General features: G+C 41.2%; 1 non-coding gene across 1 annotated transcript; it reads right to left on the bottom strand.

Moving 5' to 3' along the window:
* Positions 1–5,027: 5,027 nt before the first annotated feature.
* LOC123047775 (small nucleolar RNA R71) lies at positions 5,028–5,131 on the bottom strand. Its single transcript, XR_006423139.1, has one exon. It is a non-coding gene; the product is annotated as a small nucleolar RNA R71 (small nucleolar RNA).
* Positions 5,132–12,933: the final 7,802 nt, after the last annotated feature.

Consider the following 12,933-nt stretch of genomic DNA (forward strand, 5'->3'; position numbering starts at 1 on the left):
GAGATAATATGATAAGATAAATATATTTTTGGTATTTTATAATATAGATTGGAAAATTAAAGATGCAAATAAAAGTATATTGAAAGCTTATATGATAAGAGATAAACCCGGGGGCCATAGGTTTCACTAGTGGCTTCTCTCAAGATAGCATAAGTGTTACGGTGGGTGAACAAATTACTGTCGAGCAATTGATAGAAATACGAATAATGATGAGATTATCTAGGCATGATCATGTATATGGGCATCACATCCGTGACAAGTAGACCGACTCCTGCCTGCATCTACTACTATTACTCCACACATCGACCGCTATCCAGCATGCATCTAGAGGATTAAGTTCATAAGAACAGAGTAACGCATTAAGAAAGATGACATGATGTAGAGGGATAAACTCATGCAATATGATATAAACTCCATCTTTTTATCCTCGATGGCAACAATACAATACGTGCCTTGTTGCCCCTGCTGTCACTGGGAAAGGACACCGCAAGATTGAACCCAAAGCTAAGTACTTCTCCCATTGCAAGAAAGATCAATCTAGTAGGCCAAACCAAACTGATAATTCGAAGAGACTTGCAAAGATAACTTAATCAGACATAAAAGAATTCAGAGGAGATTCAAATATTTCTCATAGATAAACTTGATCATAAACCCACAATTCATCGGATCTCGACAAACACACCGCAAAAAGAGTTACATCGAATAGATCTCCAAGAAGATCAAGGAGAACTTTGTATTGAGATTCAAGAAAGAGAAGAAGCCATCTAGCTAAAAACTATGGACCCGAAGGTCTGTCGTAAACTACTCACAACTCATTGGAGAGGCCTTGGAGATGATGTAGAGGCCCTCCGTGGTTGATTCCCCCTCCGGCGGAGCGCCGGCGAAGGCTCCAAGTTGGGATCTCACGGATACAGAAGGTTACTGTGGTGGAAATAGGTTTTCGTTGTCGCTTCTGATGTTTTCGGGGTACATGGGTATATGTGGGAGGAAGAAGTAGGTCGGTGGACGCTCGAGGGGCCCACGAGGGTGGGGGGCGCGCCCACCTGTAGGGGGCGCACCGGGCGCCCTCGTGGTTGCCTCCTTTGTTTCTTGACTTCCACTCAAAGTCCTCTGGATCACGTTTGTTCCAAAAAGATCGCTCCCGAAGGTTTCATTCCGTTTGGACTCCGTTTGGTATTCCTTTTCTTTGAAACATTGAAATAGGCAAAAAAACAGCAATTCGGGCTGGGCCTCCGTTAGTAGGTTAGTCCCAAAAATGATATAAAAGTGTAAAGTAAAGCCCATAAACATCAAAAACGGGTAATATAATAGCATGGAACAATCAAAATTATAGATACGTTGGTGACGTATCAAGCATCCCCAAGCTTAATTCCTACTCGTCCTCGAGTAGGTAAATGATAAAAACAGAATTTTTGATGTGGAATGCTACCTAGCATAATTCTCAATGTAATTTTCTTTATTGTGGCATGAATGTTCAGATCCAAATGATTCAAATTAAAAGTTCATATTGACATATGAAATAGTAATACTTCAATCATACTAATCAAAGCAATCATGTCTTCTCAAAATAACATGGCTAAAGAAAGTCCATCCCTACAAAATCATATAGTTAGGTCATGCTTCATTTTCGTCACACAAAAATGCTCCCATCTTGCACACCCCCGATGAAAAGCGAAGAAATTGTTTCATACTTAAATAATCTCAAACTTTTTCAACTTTCACGCAATACATGAGCGTGAGCCATGGATATAGCACTATGGGTGGAATAGAATATGATGATGGAGATTGTGTGGAGAAGACAAAAATGGAGAAAACCTCACATTGACGAGGATAATCAACAGGCTATGGAGATGCCCATCAATTGATGTCAACATGAGGAGTAGGGATTTCCATGCAACGGATGCACTAGAGCTATAAATGTATGAAAGCTCAACAAAAGAAACTAGTGGGTGTGCATCCAACTTGCTTGCTCACGAAGACCTAGGGCAGTTTGAGGAAGCCCATTGTAGGAATATACAAGCCAAGTTCTATAATGAAAAATTCCCACTAGTATATGAAAGTGACAACATATGAGACTCTCTATATGAAGAACATGGTGCTACTTTGAAGCACACGTGTGGAAAAAGATAGTAACATTGCCCCCTTTTTTTTGGGCCTTCCTTTTTTTTATTTGGCCTTTTTTGGCCTTTCTTTTTTTATTTGGCCTTTGGGGGGGGGACAATGCTCTAATAATGATGATCATCACACTTCTACTTATTTACAACTCATGAATTACAACTCAATACTAGAACAAGATATGACTCAATATGAATGCCTCCGGTGGTGTACCGGGATGGGCAATGAATCAAGAGTGACATGTATGAAAAATTATGCATGGTGGATTTGCCATAAATACGATGTCAACTACATGATCATGCAAGGCAATATGACAATGATGATGTGTGTCATGATGATGAATGGAACGGTGGAAAGTTGCATGGCAATATATCTCGGAATGGCTATGGAAATGCCATATTAGGTAGGTATGGTGGCTGTTTTGAGGAAGATATAAGGAGGTTTATGTGTGATAGAGCGTATCATATCACGGGGTTTGGATGCACCGGCGAAGTTTGCACCAACTCTCAAGGTGAGAAAGGGCAATGCACGGTACCGAAGAGGCTAGCAATGATGGAAGGGTGAGAGTGTGTATAATCCATGGACTCAACATTAGTCAAAAGAACTCATATACTTATTTCAAAAATCTACAAGTCATCAAAAACCAAGCACTACGCGCATGCTCCTAGGGGGATAGATTGGTATGAAAAGGCCATCGCTCGTCCCCGACCGCCACTGATATGCACATTTCATATATATAATTTTGACACACAAATTCACCATTTCTTGAGATGTGTCCATCTATTCTTGCTAAGAATTATCGAATATTGCATGAAAATCATAAAAAAGGAAATTTACTAGTCCTTCGTCTATCTTGCAGAAATGTGCGCAAAGGCACCAATAATCGTCAAGATTCTGTCTAGGTGGTTATCGAGAAGAGTGAAGAAAAGAAGAGAAGGAAGAAGATACTTGAGTGAGATGAAAAGAAGTAACCAGGGGGCTTGCTATAGAAGAGAGGGGATCTACTTGGGAAGGAAGAAGACAGAAGGAGGGCAAAAGGGCAAAGTGGCAGATCTGATCGAGAGGGGGTCAAAATCCCTAGGGTGGCCTTCGATCCCCTCGGGCCTGGCATCTCTTCTCCTCTCCCTCACCCCTTCTTCTCCACCTCCGGCCGCCGCCTCGGCCAGGCCGGCGTGGCGGCGCTCCACAGCGCCTTCCAGCCATCCATCCACCGCACACCATAGCGCCACCACATCATCCTCCATTACCAGCTCCTCCCACCACACCGACCATCTCCATCTACCACTTCCTCCATCACCATCTAGAGCCACACACCGCCATCCACCTCCCGTGCCCTACCAGACTAGGGGTCGCGGTTGTCTAGTGCCCCTACGTGATCCCTCTCCTTCTTTCTACTGCTTGCTCCTTCTCCTCCTTCCTCCTTGCCTGCTGCTGCTGCTCCTTCTTATTCTCCATCACGAAACTGCTGCCCTTCTCTTGCTGCGCCCCTGCTGCATCTTCTCCTTCTTGCTGCGCTCCTGCTGCTCCTTCTATGTTCACCTACCGCTGCTGCTTTTTCTCTCTGCCTTGCTGCTGCTGTCCTCAACCTGCTACTGCTGCTCTCTTCTTGCCCACGCCTCTTGCTACTGTCTTCTTCTCTGAACCCAAACTGCTGCTGCTTCTCTTCTCTCTTTACTTCTTGCAAAATTTTGTAAACTGCTAGGTGAACTTGTGTACTGTTCTGAACACTAAATTTCTGTAAAATTATGATATGTAATACTTTGATTAGTACTCTGCCAGTGTATGTGTATGTTTAGCCTTGTGCATTTCTTTCTTGCAATCTATTGTAATCTGTCCCGTACTAGTAACTTTGCTCCAGTTTATTTGATGTTCAGTTTTCAGTCCCTGTTTTAGCTCAAGTACCTGTGCCATATAAATATATGTGTGTGTGTGTGATGTAAATCATCTACTATCTGTTCCTGTCATAGCATTCTTTCTCCCCCTTTGTTTCATGTATGATAGTAATATATGTGTTCATGTCCCGTTGTTTCCCTTTACGTTAGTGCTTAAACTTCTCGAGCCTAATAAAAATACCAAAAACACAGTGAGAAAATCTGAATCTCCCTTTGCTTATATTGCATTTTCTTTGGTGATGATCTGCAGGAACTACCCTGTTTAGTTTAGGTTTATTTCCTTGCAATCATCATCTGTATTCTGTCACCTAGCTTTAGTCGAACATAGTCGTCGTCGCCTAGTCCCTGAGGAGAACACGACACTCGCAGTTTGGGGCGTAAAAACCCCACCGTACTTACAATTGATCATTTTGGCGCCGTTGCCGGGGACTAGTGTCAAGTGACAGTGTTAGGCTATAGACTAGGTTTATTTTAGTTCCGTGTTTAATTCGTTGTATATTTCATTTTCTATGTTTCTTTTATATATATATTTTTCCTTGCTGTTGCTTCGGCTTATTAGGATACTAACATTCTGACTAGTATTTACTGTTTATGAGTGTGCGTAGGAAATCTGAACTATTTACAGGTTGATTGATAGTTACACTTGGTGGAGATATGGCGATGCTTCGTGATGTTTGGATGCCAAGCAGCCAATGCTATTTCACAGGGCCACTTTGGCCGTCTTTTAAGGCGGAAAATTTTGAGCTAAAGCCTGGTCTTATTGCTTTGGTTCAACAACATCAGTTTGGAGGGTTGCCTAATGAAGATCCTTACGAGCACTTGCTCCGAGTCATGGAGTATTCCGATACACTAAAGTACCATGGAGTTCCTCAAGAAGCTATCAAGTGCATGTTGTTCACATTCTCTCTCCGAGATGGTGCTCGTGCTTGGTATCGATCCTTGCCATCAAGATCACTCGGTTGGAATGAGATATCACGAGCTTTCTTGGATAAATATTTCCCACTACACAAGCAGTCGGCAATTCGAGATGAGATCCTCAATTTTGTTCAGCGTGAAGGCGAGAGCTTGAATGATGCTTGGGAGAGATACAAAGCCTTATTCAGGAGATGTCCTAATCATGGGCTCGAGAGATGGTTAGAGATGCAGATATTCTATAGAGGATTGACTTCGGACACTCGAGCTTATGTCGATATGGCAGCGGGTGGAGCTATTACAAACACGACACTTGATGAAGCTTTTCTGTTGATTGAGAGCATAGCTTTCCACCAACTTCAGTGGTACAATAAGAAGCCCACGTCTGATTCATTGGTTTTCTTGCAACAAATCACTATACCTCAGCCACCAATTCTTACACAGAAGCCTGAACCTCTATCTCAGTGTGACAAGATTGAGCTTGCATGGATTATCTTTGACGATGATGACACCATTCTAGTTGACACACACGCTACAGATCATATGGATACTAGTGTTGGAGACTCGGTTTTGCATTGTGATGATTCTTCCATTGATGAGCCAGAGCTGCAGTTAGTTGTTTTTGATATTGAGGAGTCACCTTTAGTTGATATTGATCATGTGCTGCTAGAGCTAGATATGGAGAAGTTCACCTTCGATGATGTTAGCCGTATTGCTTCCTCAACACTTGAGCCTGAGATGGAGAGCATCATGGTTGAGTATGGTGAGGTGGATTCAGATGTCAAGGAGCCAAGCTCTACTATTTCACTTGTTGACATGAGTCCGGTGGAAATTTCTACTACCACACCTCACTTGGTATCTTCAATTGAGGTAGTCCTGAAGCTTCTTCCCAAGTATCTCAGGTATGATATCAGCTTTCTCGACAAGATATGCCATATCATGGATACAGCCTATGCACCATGCGATTTATTGATGATATCTATTTATCATATGCTCAATAGATATGCTTATGTGATAGGATACTCTATTGATGACTTAGAGGGCATTGTCCCTATCATTTGTATTGGCTTGGTTGTTGAGTGTGCTTTCAGGTTTATGCTTGTGCACCATTCATTGCGGGCTGACCAAGTTCGAGATGACATCCCATGGGATCCTGGTGGATTCACGACACAAAGAAGAGTGAAGTTGGAGCATCCATGAGGAAGCAAAGGAGAAGAGGAGTAGCTTAGAGATGATCGAGCGATTGCTACACCATCAAAGCCCGGTGAGCTGTTTCATGACCCCAGTCTGAATATATCATTCGTTGATAATGCTGAAATCATTCGATATTTGAGTTGCTTGAGCCATTTCTTAAATGATGTCCCACTGAATTTTATTTGACATATTGTGCTTGATGTGAACATGAGAACTGATTGTTGAATGCCTTGTAAACTAGTGACCTACATATTGCTTGCTTTGCTGAAATTAGTGGAAGTTATTAGTTTTGAGTGCTCAAAGCCCTAGTACACTAGAAAACTTCCATCATTTTCTGCATTTACATTGATACACCTAGATCACCATGTTTAGATGCTGATTTTGTGCCTAATGTGTTCCCATTTAGAGCAATCACTTACCACTATGGATTAGCATGCTATGTTCTCTGGATCGGTATCATGTGAACTAGACATGGATGAGTGATGAGTCTTGTTTTTGTTCATTTGAAAAATAAAAATAAAAAGTATATCTTATAATGAATAAATAAGTCTGACTACCTACAGTAGCATGTCATGTTCCCTGGATCGGTGGCATGTGAAATCGGGTTAGCTCGGGCAGTAATTACTAATAAAAATGTAATTGTCGAACCAGGTGTATACCATGTTCTCGGGATCGGTGGTATGTTCCTTTGGGGAGACAAACAAACTAAAAAAAACTAATAATTGGTCGAGCCAGGGGTATACCATGTTCTCGGGATCGGTGGTATGTTCCTTTGGTGAGACTGATAAAATATTATCATTACTTCCTTCAAATTTACTAAGTGGTTCAACCACAATGTTATATTTCTACAAATAAGTGATTTAATTCAAGCTCCTTTTGTTCTCAGGATCATGCTCTCTTTAGGAACCTTTTGGCACAGTCAGCATTTGAACTTGCTAATCTTTGTTTATCATTGCAAAAGTTTAAAATGGTCGAGTTTACTAGTGTCCTATTGATATGTAGCACTCTTAACCATTAATTTTAACTAGCCAAGTCCAAAGCATGCACTGTTTAGAGATCTACTTCACTTGACATTCCCTAGTAAGTTCACTGTTCATGTTCTTGCTTTTGTCATATGCCTTTGCTTGGGGACAAGCAAAGATTTAAGTGTGGGGGAACTTGATAAGCACATTTCATATATATAAATTTGACACACAAATTCACCATTTCTTGAGATGTGTCCATCTATTCTTGCTAAGAATTGTCGAATATTGCATGAAAATCATAAAAAAGGAAATTTACTAGTCCTTGGTCTATCTTGCAGAAATGTGCGCAAAGGCACCAATAATCGTGAAGATTCTGTCTAGGTGGTTATCGAGAAGAGTGAAGAAAAGAAGAGAAGGAAGAAGATACTTGAGTGAGATGAAAAGAAGTAACCAGGGGGCTTGCTATAGAAGAGAGGGGATCTACTTCGGCAGGAAGAAGACAGAAGGAGGGCAAAAGGGCAAAGTGGCAGATCTGATCGAGAGGGGGTCAAAATCCCTAGGGTGGCCTTCGATCCCCTCGGGCCTGGCATCTCTTCTCCTCTCCCTCACCCCTTCTTCTCCACCTCCGGCCGCCGCCGCGGCCAGGCCGGCGTGGCGGCGCGCCACAACGCCTTCCAGCCATCCAGCCACCGCACACCATAGCGCCACCACATCATCCTCCATTACCAGCTCCTCCCACCACACCGACCATCTCCATCTACCACTTCCTCCATCACCATCTAGAGCCACACACCGCCATCCACCTCGCGCGCCCTACCAGACTAGGGGTCACGCTTGTCTGGTGCCCCACGTGATCCCTTTCCTTCTTTCTGCTGCTTGCTCCTTCTCCTCCTTCCTCCTTGCCTGCTGCTGCTGCTCCTTCTTCTTCTCCATCACGAAACTGCTGCCCTTCTCTTGTTGCGCCCCTACTGCATCTTCTCCTTCTTGCTGCGCTCCTGCTGCTCCTTCTATGTTCACCTACCGCTACTGCTTTTTCTCTCTGCCTTGCTGCTGCTGTCCTCAACCTACTACTGGTGCTCTCTTCTTTCCCACGCCTCTTGCTACTGTCTTCTTCTCTGAACCCAAACTGCTGCTGCTTCTCTTCTCTCTTTACTTCTTGCAAAATTCTGTAAACTGCTAGGTGAACTTGTGTACTGTTCTGAACACTAAATTTCTGTAAAATTATGATATGTAATACTTTGATTAGTACTCTGCCAGTGTATGTGTATGTTTAGCCTTGTGCATTTCTTTCTTGCAATCTATTGTAATCTGTCCCGTACTAGTAACTTTGCTCCAGTTTATTTGATGTTCAGTTTTTAGTCCTTGTTTTAGCTGAAGTACCTGTGCCATATAAATATATGTGTGTGTGTCTGATGTAAATCATCTACTATCTGTTCCTGTCATAGCATTCTTTCTCCCCCTTTGTTTCATGTATGATAGTAATATATGTGTTCATGTCCCGTTGTTTCCCTTTATGTTAGTGGTTAAATTTCTCGAGCCTGATAAAAATACCAAAAATACAGTGAGAAAATCTGAATCTCCCTTTGCTTATATTGCATTTTCTTTGGCGATGATCTACAGGAACTACCCTGTTTAGTTTAGGTTTATTTCCTTGCAATCATCATCTGTATTCTGTCACCTAGCTTTAGTCGAACATAGTCGTCGTCGCCTAGTCCCTGAGGAGAACACGACACTCGCAGTTTGGGGCGTAAAAACCCCACCGTACTTACAATTGATCAGCCAATCATAAGGATGCACAATCTAAGAACACCTCGTGTCTCAAATTTGTTACACAACTTTTACCATACGTGCATGCAACGGGACTTGCCAACTTCAAAACAAGCATTCTTTAAATTCATAATCACCCAACTAGCTTGACTCTAATATCACTACCTCCATATCTCAAAACAATTATCAAGTATCAAATTGATCATAGCATCCAATTCACATCCTATGATAGTTTTTATTATACCCAACTTGGATGCCCATCATTCTAGGACCAATTTTATAAACATAGCAAATACCATGTTATTTTTAAAAGACTCTCAAAATAATATAAGTGAATCATGAGATATTAACAATTTCTACAAAATTAAGCCACTGCCGTGCTCCAAAAGATATAAGTGAAGCACTAGAGCAAAAACTATCTAGCTCAAAATATATAAGTGAAGCACATAGAGTATTCTAGCAAATTCCAAACAAGTGGGTTTCTCCCAAAAGGTTTGTATAGCAAGGATGATTATGGTAAACTAAAAAGGAAAGACTAATATCATACAAGACGCTACAAACAAAATACATATCATATGGCGAATAAAAATATAGCTCCAAGTAAAGTTACCGATAGACGAAGACGAAAGAGGGGATGCCTTCCGGGGCATCCCCAAGCTTGGGTTTTTGGTTATCCTTGAATATCTTGGGGTTCCATGGGCATCCCCAAGCTTAGTCTCTTGCCACTCCTTATTCCATAATCCATCAAATCTTTACCCAAAACTTGAAAATTTCACAACACAAAACTCAAGAGGAAATCTCATAAGCTCCGTTAGTGCAAGAAAGAAAAACCACCACATAAGGTACTGTAATGAACTCATTATTTATTTATATTGGTGTTAAACCTACTCTATTCCAACTTCTTTGTGGTTAATACCCTACATACTAGCCATAGATGCGTCAAAATAAGCAAACAACACACGAAAAATAGAATCTGTCAAAAATAGAACAGTCTGTAGCAATCTGCAACTCTCGAATACTTCTGGAACTCTAAAAATCCTACCAAAATAGGAAGTCCTGGGAAATTTATCTATTGATCTACAGCAAAAAGAATCAACGCAAAATCACGTTTATGTGAATTACTAAAATTATTTTCGTACCTGCAAAGTTTCTGTTTTTCAGCAGAATCAAATTAACTCTCACCATAGGTTATCATATAGGTTCTACTTGGCACAAACACTAACATGAAAACACATATAAACAGAAAGTAGATGCAAAATTTATTACTAAACAGAAGCAAAAACAAAAAATAAAATAAAATGAGGTTGCCTCCCAACTAGCGCGTTTAACGCCCCTAACTAGGCATAAAAGCGAGGATAGATCTAAGTAGTGCCATCTTTGGCACTCAATTCTTCAATAAAGCACTTATAATTTTTTAGGAGTTTCTTTCTTTTTAGCAATGATTAAGCTCCTAGGCAAGAAATCAAGAAATTCATTTGAAGCAAAAGGTTCCTTTATGATAGAGAGACAATTGGGGTAAACACTTATTGATTGAGATCCATATTTTCCTTATTAGAAGATTCACCCTTATTATGAGGAACATACATTAATTTGGCAATTTTAGTAGGCGGAGTGGAAGTATTTTTCACGGATGAAAAGGCAGCCCCTAAGTTGGTAATGATATCCTCAAGTTTACCGAGTCTTGAAGAATTTTGATCTATTCTTTCGTTAACTATAGGTTCTTTATACTTCAAACTTTTCAGAGTAGCTCCAACCTTAGATCCAAATTGGGTGATTTGATTGTGGATCTTTTTATCCAAATTTTCAATTAACTCAACAGTAGCAACTTTATTTTCACTAATTTCAAGCCCTTGCATAACATGTTTCAAAGTTAAGATAGTTCCATTAACCAAGAGAGGTGGTGGACCAAACAAATCTAACATAGCATTATAGGCATCAAAAGTGTGGCTACCCAAGAAATTCCCTCCGGTAATGGTATCAAGAATACATCTATTCCAATGAGTAATGCCTACATAAAAATTGAGAAGAAGGACGGAAGTGGATTGCTTCCTAGTAGATTTATTTTGAGCATTGCAAATTCTATGCCAGGCATCCTTTAAGTTTTCTCCCTCCCTTTGTTTAAAATTAAGAACTTCATGATCGGGAGTATTAATGATAATAGGAGGACTAGCCATAGCGACAAAATTAAAGTTCTAACACACGAGCACACAAAAAGGCAACAGAAGGAGAGAGGAGATTGGGAAAGAGAGGGCGAATAAAACGGCAACGGTGAAATGGGGGAGAGGAAAACGAGAGGCAAATGGCAAATAATGTAAGTGCGAGGGAGATGAGTTTGTGATGGGTACTTGGTATGTCTTGACTTGAGCGAAGACCTCCCCGGCAACGGCGCCAGAAATCCTTCTTACTACGTCTTGAGCTTGCGTATGTTTTCCTTGAAGAGGAAAGGGTGATGCAGCAATAGTAGCGCAAGTATTTCCCTCAGTTTTTGAGAACCAAGGTATCAATCCAGCAGGAGGCTCCTCAAAAGTCCCACGCACCAACACAAACAAACAAGAACTCGCAACCAATGCAATAAAGGGGTTGTCAATCCCTTCACGACCACTTGCGAAAGTTAGATCTGGTAGAGATAATATGATAAGATAAATATATTTTTGGTATTTTATAGTATAGATTGGAAAAGTAAAGATGCAAATAAAAGTAGATAAACCTGGGGGGGCATAGGTTTCACTAGTGGCTTCTCTCAAGATAGTATAAGTATTACGGTGGGTGAATAAATTGTTGTCGAGCAATTGATAGAAAAGCGAATAATTATGAGATTATCTAGGCATGATCATGTATATAGGCATCACGTCCGTGACAAGTAGACCGACTCCTGCCTACATCTACTACTATTACTCCACACATTGACCGCTATCCAGCATGCATCTAGAGTATTAAGTTCATAAGAACGGAGTAACGCATTAAGAAAGATGACATGATGTAGAGGGATAAACTCATGCAATATGATATAAACCCCATCTTTTTTTATCCTCGATGGCAACAGTACAATACGTGCCTTGCTGCCCCTGTTGTCAATGGGAAAGGACACCGCAAGATTGAACCCAAATCTAAGCACTTCTCCCATTGCAAGAAAGATCAATCTAGTAGGCCAAACCAAACTGATAATTCAAAGAGACTTGCAAAGATAACTTAATCACACATAAAAGAATTCAGAGGAGATTCAAATATTTCTCATAGATAAACTTGATCATAAACCCACAATTCATCGGATCTCGACAAACACACCGCAAAAAGAGTTACATCGAATAGATCTCCAAGAAGATCAAGGAGAACTTTGTATTGAGATTCAAAGAGAGAGAAGAAGTCATCTAGCTAAAAACTATGGACCCGAAGGTCTATGGTAAGCTACTCACAACTCATCGGAGAGGTCTTGGAGATGATGTAGAGGCCCTCTATGGTCGATTCCCGTTCCGACGGAGCGCCAACAAAGGCTCCAAGATGGGATCTCGCGGATACAGAAGGTTACGACGGTGGAAATAGGATTTCGTGGTCGCTTCTGATGTTTTCGGGGTACATGGGTTTATGTAGGAGGAAAAAGTAGATCGGTGGACGCCAGAGGGGCCCACGAGGGTGGGGGCGCGCCCACCTGTAGGGGTGCGCCGGGCACCCTCATGGCCGCCTCCTTTGTTTCTTGACTTCCACTCAAAGTTCTCTGGATCACGTTTGTTCCAAAAAGATCGCTCCTGAAGGTTTCATTCCGTTTGGACTCCGCTTGATATTCCTTTTCTTCGAAACACTGAAATAGGCAAAAAAAATAGCAATTCGGGCAGGGCCTCCGGTTAGTAGGTTAGTCCCAAAAATGATATAAAAATGTAAAGTAAAGCCCATAAACATCCAAAATGGGTAATATAATAGCATGGGACAATCAAAAATTATAAATACGTTCGAGATGTATCAGTACCGTGTCGGGTTTTTGCAAGAATCTAAACTCAGCAATAGCAGCAACAAGAACAACAACAACAGCAACAACACCAGCAACAACGGCAACGATAGCAACATTAACAACATCAACAACAACAACAGCAACA

Source organism: Triticum aestivum, chromosome 2B (genome assembly GCF_018294505.1).
Source record: "Triticum aestivum cultivar Chinese Spring chromosome 2B, IWGSC CS RefSeq v2.1, whole genome shotgun sequence".
NCBI classification, from domain to species: domain Eukaryota; kingdom Viridiplantae; phylum Streptophyta; class Magnoliopsida; order Poales; family Poaceae; genus Triticum; species Triticum aestivum.